Source organism: Odontesthes bonariensis, chromosome 18 (assembly GCF_027942865.1).
Source record: "Odontesthes bonariensis isolate fOdoBon6 chromosome 18, fOdoBon6.hap1, whole genome shotgun sequence".
Lineage (NCBI taxonomy): Eukaryota > Metazoa > Chordata > Actinopteri > Atheriniformes > Atherinopsidae > Odontesthes > Odontesthes bonariensis.
The window spans coordinates 23,958,216-23,967,852 of NC_134523.1; the positions used below are offsets into that span (position 1 = coordinate 23,958,216).

At 38.9% G+C, this 9,637-nt stretch overlaps 1 long non-coding RNA gene across 1 annotated transcript; it reads right to left on the reverse strand.

The window, feature by feature from the left end:
• Positions 1-8,473: 8,473 nt before the first annotated feature.
• Positions 8,474-9,119, reverse strand: LOC142367717 (uncharacterized). Its single transcript, XR_012767158.1, has 3 exons — positions 8,821-9,119; positions 8,619-8,729; positions 8,474-8,502 (listed from the first exon to the last, which is right to left on the reverse strand). It is a non-coding gene; the product is annotated as an uncharacterized LOC142367717 (long non-coding RNA).
• Positions 9,120-9,637: the final 518 nt, after the last annotated feature.

A 9,637-nucleotide genomic window follows, 5' to 3' on the forward strand; every position in this document is an offset into this window, starting at 1 on the left:
AAACAATCATAACGCTGTGGGTCGTTCAATCCTCACATACCGGTAATACGAATTTGAAGACATTTGTCTTTGTTTGCCAAAGTTACATTGGGGGAACGCAGTATTTTATTCATTTGAAAATTTTCGGCCACCCAAACTGAAGACTGTCGGACTGTCTCTCTGGTTGCAGTGCGCATTTCCAACACAAGGGGGGCAGATCTTTATAAGGGAACAGAATAACGCATAAGATGTCACACAATATCAAAATCAAATGAGGTCGGGGGGCGTTTTGTTATCGTGAGATTTTTGATGTGAGAATAAAGTGAAAAACACATCATAAATTGATGTATTATTTTTTCAAAGGTTTGAAAATCAATTAAAGAACAATTGAACAAAAGGTACACGGACCCCAGTAATTCATTGTCAAGACATAAAATGTTAGATGGATTGAAAGCCAGTAATTTTATGACTTGGTTTGTTAGATCATTTTGGAAAAATAACTTGTAAATATACAGCAAAAACATGAATTCAAAGCCAGAAAATAGTGTTCTTTTTTCAAAATTAGGAACATTTTTGCCATGTCATGTTGCTATTTGATTTTTAAATGTAATTTCAGAACCAGAAATCAGTATTTTGACCATTTCAACAAGGATGTTGTGCTACTTCCAAATCCATCTTGGGGACTGGTGGTCAAACAAGGGTCAAAATTGAGATTACACAAGCACGGACATATCCTTAGTGCTTTTGAATTACAAAAAGCCTGGGACTACAAAACGGTTGTGGAACGGATCAGGGCTGGTTTTGGCGAACGCATTCCAGAAGATGTCAGGTAAAGGCCTATTTTCACTTTGACACAATTTATGTATGTCTTCTGTTATTTACATATAAAGTAAAAGCAGAAATGTCTGATCATTAGCAAAAGTAGGCTTTTCTTCACTTGTATAATTTTTTTTACATATTTCCGTTGTAAATTGAATGACATGTCTGCATTGTGATCAACTATTTGCAGAAATGTGACTTGGGAATTTTTTTGTTTGGCATTTTCACATCTTTGCAGCCTTGAGTTTCTCATGGGTTGTGGCAGTAAGCTTGTTGCACCCAAACTCCAGGAGGGTCAAGAACTTAATGGGATGCTGATACACAAGGTTTTCAAAACCAAAGCCTTGTATGTGAGGCCATCAAAAACTCTTCTGGTTTGTTGGTTTATTTTTTCATTGAACGTTTCATATTGCTAAGAGCAGAAATCATCAAAAGATAAATTATTTTGTTTCTCCTCCTTAGTCGGAGTCTGATGAAGAAAGTGAACCTTTGAACATCTGCACCACCACTGGCAAAGATGACTGTATTGAGGTGGATTTGCCGGAAACCGGGATAAGTGCGGACACCCATAATGTCACAAGAGCTGTTCCAGTGTCAAGTCATGAGGAAGATGGCAAGCTGGGAGCATGCAGCAATGATGAAGAGGATGTCGCCATCATTTCTGTCCTTGGAGGCGTTATAACTGATAACACACCTGGCTGCAGCAATCATGATGGAAGTAACCTTGGACAAAGGGCTCGAAATCCGACCACAAAAGTCTATGATGATGACTATTCATCGTATTTAACTCTTGTGGCATCTATCTCTGACGAATCCACAGATGACGAGGAATTGAACTTGGCAATGATGGCCAGTATGGAGAGTCAACAGTGAGTACTCAGACGTAGATTACAAAAAACTTTCAAGATAAATAATTAAAATAGAGTTTGGTGTAGTGGACTGTTTTTATTGCCATATCTTAAAGGGGAGCATTATGTATTCTCCAGGCACATTGTACCATTTTATAGCACAATCAAATAAGTATGTTACCTTTAGTGGTTATGACTTAGAAGAAATTTGTATCTGTATCATGGCTGCATCCAACACCTTGAAATTGGGCTCTGTCTCTTTAAGAACCACCTACCCTTTCCGACTCTCTTCCTTCAACACCTCATCACTACGATGATTATCCATTATGCCATTTACAAACATTCTTAGGAGCGTTGCACTGAGAATTAGCTCTTGTAGCTCTCACTCAGGAGATGCACAGTTCCAACAGGTGTTTGCTAATTGCTGTAGCGCCAGTCTGAATAGCTGAGTGGGGATGGTGTACAGGGTCAGCTGGGACTGGACTAAAGCTCCAAGAAGGACATTTGGTTAAATATTCCACTTTGTGTTAGCAAACATTTAGGCACCCCAGAATGGCTGCCACGGGAGATTCAAGGATTTCTCAAACATCCATGAATGAATCAAAGCAACACTATGGTTTTGATCAGGAAAAGACATAGCACAATGTAAAAGTCAAAGTTAGAACTGATATGTTTACATGACTTAAGTTGTTACTTATAATGATCAGCATGTTTTCATTAGTGTATTTTAATGTTGTCTTTAGTGTCCAAAATGTTCCAGTTCAAGAAATACTCCAAGATCTTTCAAGCAAAATTAATACCACGCAGCAGTCAAAATTCAACATAAATCGCTCTGCTGTCTGGGAAGGAGCCATGCGGGGATTCCGAAGAGGATCCTACAACCCAACATATATGATCTGTGTTAAATTCTCTGATGACATGGGAAGACACGAAGAAGGAGTTGATTTAGGTGGCCCACGAAGGGAGTTTTTGAGGCTGCTGATGGAGACTATTGCTTCTTCCCCTATGTTTGAGGGCAAAGAAAACAGCAAAACCCTGGCTCTTAACAGTTCTGGTAGTGACTCTCCAGTTTAAATATCAGAATAATTACATTTACTTATTTAAAGTTATTTTGTTGTTTTAAAATAGTTTCTTTTCTTTGTTTGTTTTGCAGCCTTAAGAGATGATGGGTACTATGAAGTTGGTAGGGCCATAGCTGTAAGCTTGGTTCATGGTGGTCCACCACCAAACTTTCTCTCCCCAACACTGTTTTCTCTTCTGGCTTATGGTTCTACCAATCCAGTTTTAGAAGACATAGCTGATACAGAGCTTCTCGAAAAAGTCAAAAAGGTGAGTTATTTTTAAATTTTCACTGACTTAAAAATAAATTGGAATTAAAACTTGACAAATTATATAATTTTTTTAATTGGTCTTAGGGGCCAGGACATAATTATTGCTTTTATCTGTACCAACCAGACAGTGGATGTTTCCTCCAAAAGAAGACCCTGCTACAGTCCTATTTATAATTTATTAATATTTTTAGATAAAAAGTAATTAAATACTTATATGCAATGTATATCCCCAAAAAAGGACTATAGAAGATCTTAGTGTGATACAAATACAGTTGAAACCTGATGTTTACATACCCCAAATAAAAAGACTGACCCAACTTCTCTTTTTCACTTCACTTAGAATTACCAAAACTATTTATTTTTACTAAATTCCAAATCACTTTTTGAAAATATTTTTTTTATATATATATTTAGAACTTTTTTTGAATTTTGAAGTTTAAATGTGGTCAGCATCAGGAATAATTGTCTTTTAAACTGTTTGCTGGAATTCTGACCCACTTCCTGACAGAATTGATGGAACTCAGTCAGATTTGCTGGGTGCCTCATCCACACTCCCCTTTTCAGATCTTTCTTAATCTTTTCCATAGGATTGAGATCAAGGTTTTGAAGTGGCCTTACCAAAACAATGAATTTGTTTTTCTTGAGTGACTTTGTAATAACTCTGGCTGTTTGCTTAGGTTCATTGGCCATTTGGAAGACAAATTTACACCAAAACCTTTAACTTTCTGGCCGATGTCTTTACATGTTCTTTCCTCATGATTCCACCTATTTTGTAAAGTGCACAAGTACCTCTGGCAGCAAAACAGCCCTACAACATGATGCTGCCATCTCCATACTGCACAGTTAGGATGGTACTAGCGTCACAGTTTTTCTTCCAAATCTTATGATGGTCATTATGGCCCAACGATTCAAATGTACTTTCATCAGACCACAAGACATGTCTGACATGAATGAAAGTCTTTATCCCCGTGTGCATTTTCAAACTGCAGTCTGTCTTGTTCTGGCTTTTTACAGTTTTTCTCGATTGCTTTGACACATTTTGCACATCATGGGTCAACTTTATCTAATGCTCACACCTTCTTTGCACAGCAAGAGTCCTCTCTGGTGAATCAGTTAACTATTTCTCATTGCTTTCACACAATTTTCTTTGACTTTTAATACACTTTTCAAAACAGTTAACACACTTCTCACAAAGAGACACGAAACATAACTGATTTACCATGGCAACACATTGCAGACACTTAGTAGCAGCCAATTGGAACTGCTCTCTCAATTCTAAAAATTATCAGCACCTGTGTGAACTCTCTTTGCAAAACAAAGCAAGTAGTTCTCAACCTATCAAAGAGGTCAATAGCTTGAAGTTGACACCAAGCATGGATCGAGGAGGACGTGGACGAGGACAAGGAAGAGGAAGAGGTCGTGGGAGAGCTAGACAGGCCCCTGCCAGGGGAGGTGGCCCTGGTGTTAGGAGTTCCAATGAAATTAGGGCAACAATCATTGACCATGTTGTAAATCATGGTCTCTCCATGAGAGAGGCCGGACTAAGGGTGCAGCCAAACCTGAGCAGGCATACGGTGGCATCAATAGTTTGTACTTTCCGCAATGAAAATAGGTAAGTCACTTTGCTGGTCAATTTACGTACTGTACTGTGTTTCACTGTATTTGCACTCTTGGCAACAGCCATTTCTGTACTATTGTAAAGTGTTGCCATACAGTAATACAATGCATTACTGTAGTTTTACGAGAGTCATTTCCAATAGAGTACTGTAACTGACTTTCAAAATATACAGTAGAATTCTGATTACTGTACATTTACAGTATTTACAGTCATTGGCACTATTTTCACAGAATCAACACACTGGCCCACACTGGTGGCAGGGGAAGAATTTTCTCTGCTGAACAGGAGGCTGCCATTGTGAACATGGTAGTTGCTAACAATGCCATCAGATTGCGTGAGATAAAGGCAGCGGTCTTAGCTGACCAGGTGACTTTTATGAACATAAACAGTGTCAGTCTGGCAACAATAGACCGCATCCTGAAACGCAATCTGGTGGCAACCAAGCAGCTATAAGGTGCCATTTCAAAGAAACAGCGACCGCGTCAAGGCAGCACGTGCACAGTATGTACAGGTATGGATCTGTCACTGCATTTGGATTTGTCTTGCTGCATACTGTAAAATTCAATTACAGTAGAAAACAGCATCTTCTGTATATGTTACTGTATGATTTACTCTGAATTTCTTTTTGAATGTAGAGAGTAATGGATCTGGAAGCAGACGAAAGGCAGTATGTCTTCATCTACGTCGATGAGGCTGGATTCAACCTCTCCAAAGTTAGGAGACGTGGCCGAAACATCATTGGTCAGAGGGCCACAGTAACCGTGCCTGGACAGAGGGGAGCAAACATCAACATGTGCGCTGCTATTTCCACAAATGGAGTCCTTTGCCATATCCCATCTATAGGCCCATATAACAGTGATCGCCTAATCACATTCCTCAATGCATTGCATGAGCGGCTGGTACTGCCACAGGAGAGAGGCCTGTTCAGGGCAAACATGTCCCATTTTGTCATAATTTGGGACAATGTGGCCTTCCATCATTCAAGGTTAGTGAATGACTGGTTCACGGCTCACCCACGCCTGATGATATTGTTTCTCCCTGCATACTCTCCCATGCTAAATCCAATCGAGGAGTTTTTCTCCTGCTGGCGTTGGAAAGTATATGACCATAGGCCTCATGACCAGATGTCATTGCTCGATGCAATGAATGCTGCATGCTTGACAATCCGCGCAGAAGACTGCCAGGGGTGGATTCGCCATTCAAGACGTTTTTTCCCTCAATGTATTGCAATGGATGACATACTCTGTGACGTGGATGAGAACATGTGGCCTGATCGTCAGGCCCGTGTCGACAATGCGTAATTTTCCTGTATTTTTATTTTTTTCATATTTACAGGGTTTCATTTCATTGTGTTTCATTTACAGTACTTTCTTTTTTGAGAATTGACCTTTGTTGTACTGCATATTGAACCCTGTCATTTTGATTGCTTACAGTATGTGCATGTGACAAGTACTGCAAAAAATATTTTTCTGTCAGAATCTTGCCATTTTGTACACAGTAGAACAAATGTAAATCAATGGTGTTGACAGGTACTTCAGCAATACAAAAACAGATCTACAATATTTTACTGTATACACATTTTCTGATTTTACTGTAAATACTCTGTGACTATATTTCTAAGTTATATAACTAAGTTAGAGTGCTCAATACAAAACCCAAATTGTAGTATGTTGTCAGTTGTAAAATAGTCAATACCATGAGGGTGTTGAACAAAAGTTGATATTGATAGCTGTAGTTTCAATTTTGTTATCCATTATTAAATAAATGAGAAAACATACATGTTCAATTGAGCACAAATTGTAGGTTTTGATGGAAAAGTTTGGTTTTGATGGATGTGTGACAAGTTTTGAGAAAGTGGTGTCATTCTGCAAACATCATAAAGTGTTTTGGTTATTTCAGCTTCTGTTAAGGGCTTTGTGTGAGCTGTTTTGAAAAAGTAAACTGTGAATGGAAAAATGGGCCAAAACGATCGGGAAAAACTGTAAGACAATTGCAATTTGATGAAAGCAATGAGAAATGCCATTCCGTTGTGAACAATTGCGAGGTGGTTTGGAGATTTGTCCATGTTATTTTGATAATGTAATTTCTGTTTCAAGAAATGAGCCAAACCAACAGAGAAAAACTGTAACACGGTGGATCACTGTTACCCTAAGAAGGTCACCAACGAAACTGATGTCTAAACGACATTTAAATGTTAGATCTATGCAGGTTATCTATAACTTATATGAATATGAGGTTGAAATAAACTGAGAAGCAGTAATGACCACGTGATTCAACAGTGTGGGGTTACCGGTTTAATGACAAGTCAAAGTAATACAGAGAATTTAAGAGAAGGATTTAAGGTTAAGTCATATTGTTAGGCTCCTCTGGGACACCTTATGACCCTTGTGGGGTCTCCGTCTCTGGAAGGAGGGAAGAGTGGATGAATGAACATGAAAGAGGGATGGTGTGAGGGATGGATGGATGGATGAGAGTTAGGGGGGTGGATTGGTGGATGAGATTGAGACTGATGGATGAATTCAGGAGAAAGTTGGATGAATGGATGGAGAGACTAATGAGAGAAAAGGAGAGTAGAATCAAGAGAAATCAAATAGTCCTGAGGGGGTGGATGACATATAAGTTTGCCAGGTGATTAGAGGTGTGGCCCTGCTCCTACCAAGTCAGTTTACTTTATACAAGGTACATGACTGATGTGACAAAAAGTGAGTACCTGCTGATGAAACGTGACAGAAGAGAAGCAACAATATCATTTTCATTTTGTTTTTGTAGCTCTGAATAAATATAGTTTTAAGAATCGACCTGCTCAGGTGCTTAATCTCCTCATGTAATCTAGTTCTTAAAAACAAAAGTAAAAGGATATTTATTACTGATGAATTGCATCTCACCTGGAAGGTATCTGAAGGGAGGAGACAGTGGGGGAGGGGCAGAGACAGAAGCATTCATCTAAATCTAAGTACAATAAAATATAATTGGACTCAGAAAAAGTTTGGGTTCATAACAGCCTGATGGCAGTGATTTAAAAGTGGTTAAGAAGGTCTTTTGTTGTCTCCTTATATTTTCAGACTCAAGTTAAGAAATGTCGTCTTGTTTTTTTCCATTGAGCGTTCACAGTGGAGGATCTTTTTGTTTCCCCTGGTGTTTTGTCAGAGTCTAAAAAATTCCCCTCAAAAGAAAAACCTGCTTAACCTGAAAGCTTTCTTAAATGCTTTCGTTTTCTCTGTTTAGTAGTTTAGAAGTGGAATCTCTGCTGTACTCCTGCTTGATATCTTTCAACATCTTCTGTGCAGAAGCACTGACTGACCTTTTCAAGCAACATGTCAACGCATGATTTTTTTGTGAAAAAACAAATTAAAAAAATGCGCCTGAGCTGGAAAACCAAGAACTGAACACACACACAAAAAACAAAAGTTAAAAAAGGCAGTAACGGGAGAAGAATCTGACAAGGACTGATAAACCAGGGGGAATATATACTGAGGGAACTGACGAGGACCTGACTGCAGCTGTGGCTGACTGAGGGGAGAGAGGTGTGAAAAGTGGAGCTGAGGATCAAACTGGGGAACCAGGATAACTAGGAGTATGAATTACATTTGGAATGTTTATAAAATTATGAACCTGTCAGTGGTCATAATATTATGACCTATTAGTGTAAACCTATAACTTATTCTAAGTATTGTAAGCGTCAAAAAGTTTTACAAAAAATCCAACATGGCACGCACAGGTGAACCAAGTCTGGCTTGATAAAATGAGTGTTTTCTCAAATACCATCTTCATCTGCAGGAATCTGCAGCTACAAGCAGAAAACAAAGACACGATTAGAAGAACTGGGTGTTGAGACAGTAAGTATCTGGGAAATGAAGTAAATGAACATATTTTATAAAGGGGGACTCACTGTTTGCAGGTCTGAACCCTAAAACATAGATAGTAAAAATGATGAATTCAATATGAATAAAATTCACAGATTTCTGCTTTGAAGGTGAAGCCAGAACACCAGTTTCTTATAAACAGTAGTTTTGTTGTGTGTACCATGGTTGTTCCTCCTCCAGATGAAGAATCCAGTGATGCAGAGCGCCAGCAGCAGCAGCAGTCCCACAACAGCTCCAATGACTGCACCGGAGGGAAACTCTGAGGGAGAAACTGGAATCAAAACAAAATGATTCAAACAATCGTTCTACAAAATTATGGAGAGAAATATGTTTCATCTATGAACTCCACTGCTCTAACTTACCCCCGTTGGTCCTGATCGCTTTTTTGTCCAATCTGGTTGTGATGTTTTCTACGTCAGAGAACTGAAACACACAGTCGTACCTCTGCCAGTCTTCAGGTGAGATTGATGAAACACTTAGATGAACGCTGAACTGGAAGGTCCCATCATTATTAGGGAGGATCTCCCCATGTTCAACGTCCTCATGAATCTCCTCTCCATCTCTCCTCCAGAACAGTTCAGCTCTGACAGGGTAGAAACCTGTAGCATGGCAGCTGACTGGAGAGGAGGGAGTCCTCTGGAGGAGAGACACTGAGGGAAGATCTGTTTGAGAAAAAAAAACGAAGGAAGTCAAACATGGAAACAAAATTGTCACGCAAACGAGTACAGAACAAGCAATGAATGCTCTGAGGTTTGAAAGATTATATCAAACTGCTGACTCTGAAGGCTCAGTGCATGTGAATTATATTACTAGCTTTCTAATAAAACAATCCCATGTTAATAACAACTGAGGTTATTTATGGTTTGTATAAATCTTAGACCAACCAAAACACATTTTCCTTCTGGGTACAACACAACATTATCTGTGTAAGGTATAAGCATAATTCAGCCTAAGTGTGATGATTATTCTTTGAGGTAAATGGACTACACACACTGGTCCATACATCCATTCATACCCTAAAGAGCATGACAGCACTATAACCTGTTTATTACACTACATGCTGTCCATGTACATTCAGTCTCAGTATTTCAGTACTTCAGGGAATAACAAAGCCAAATTATGAATTCTCTCTTATAATTTAAGCTTTGACTGAAGGTAACATTAGATCCCAAAGTGTTA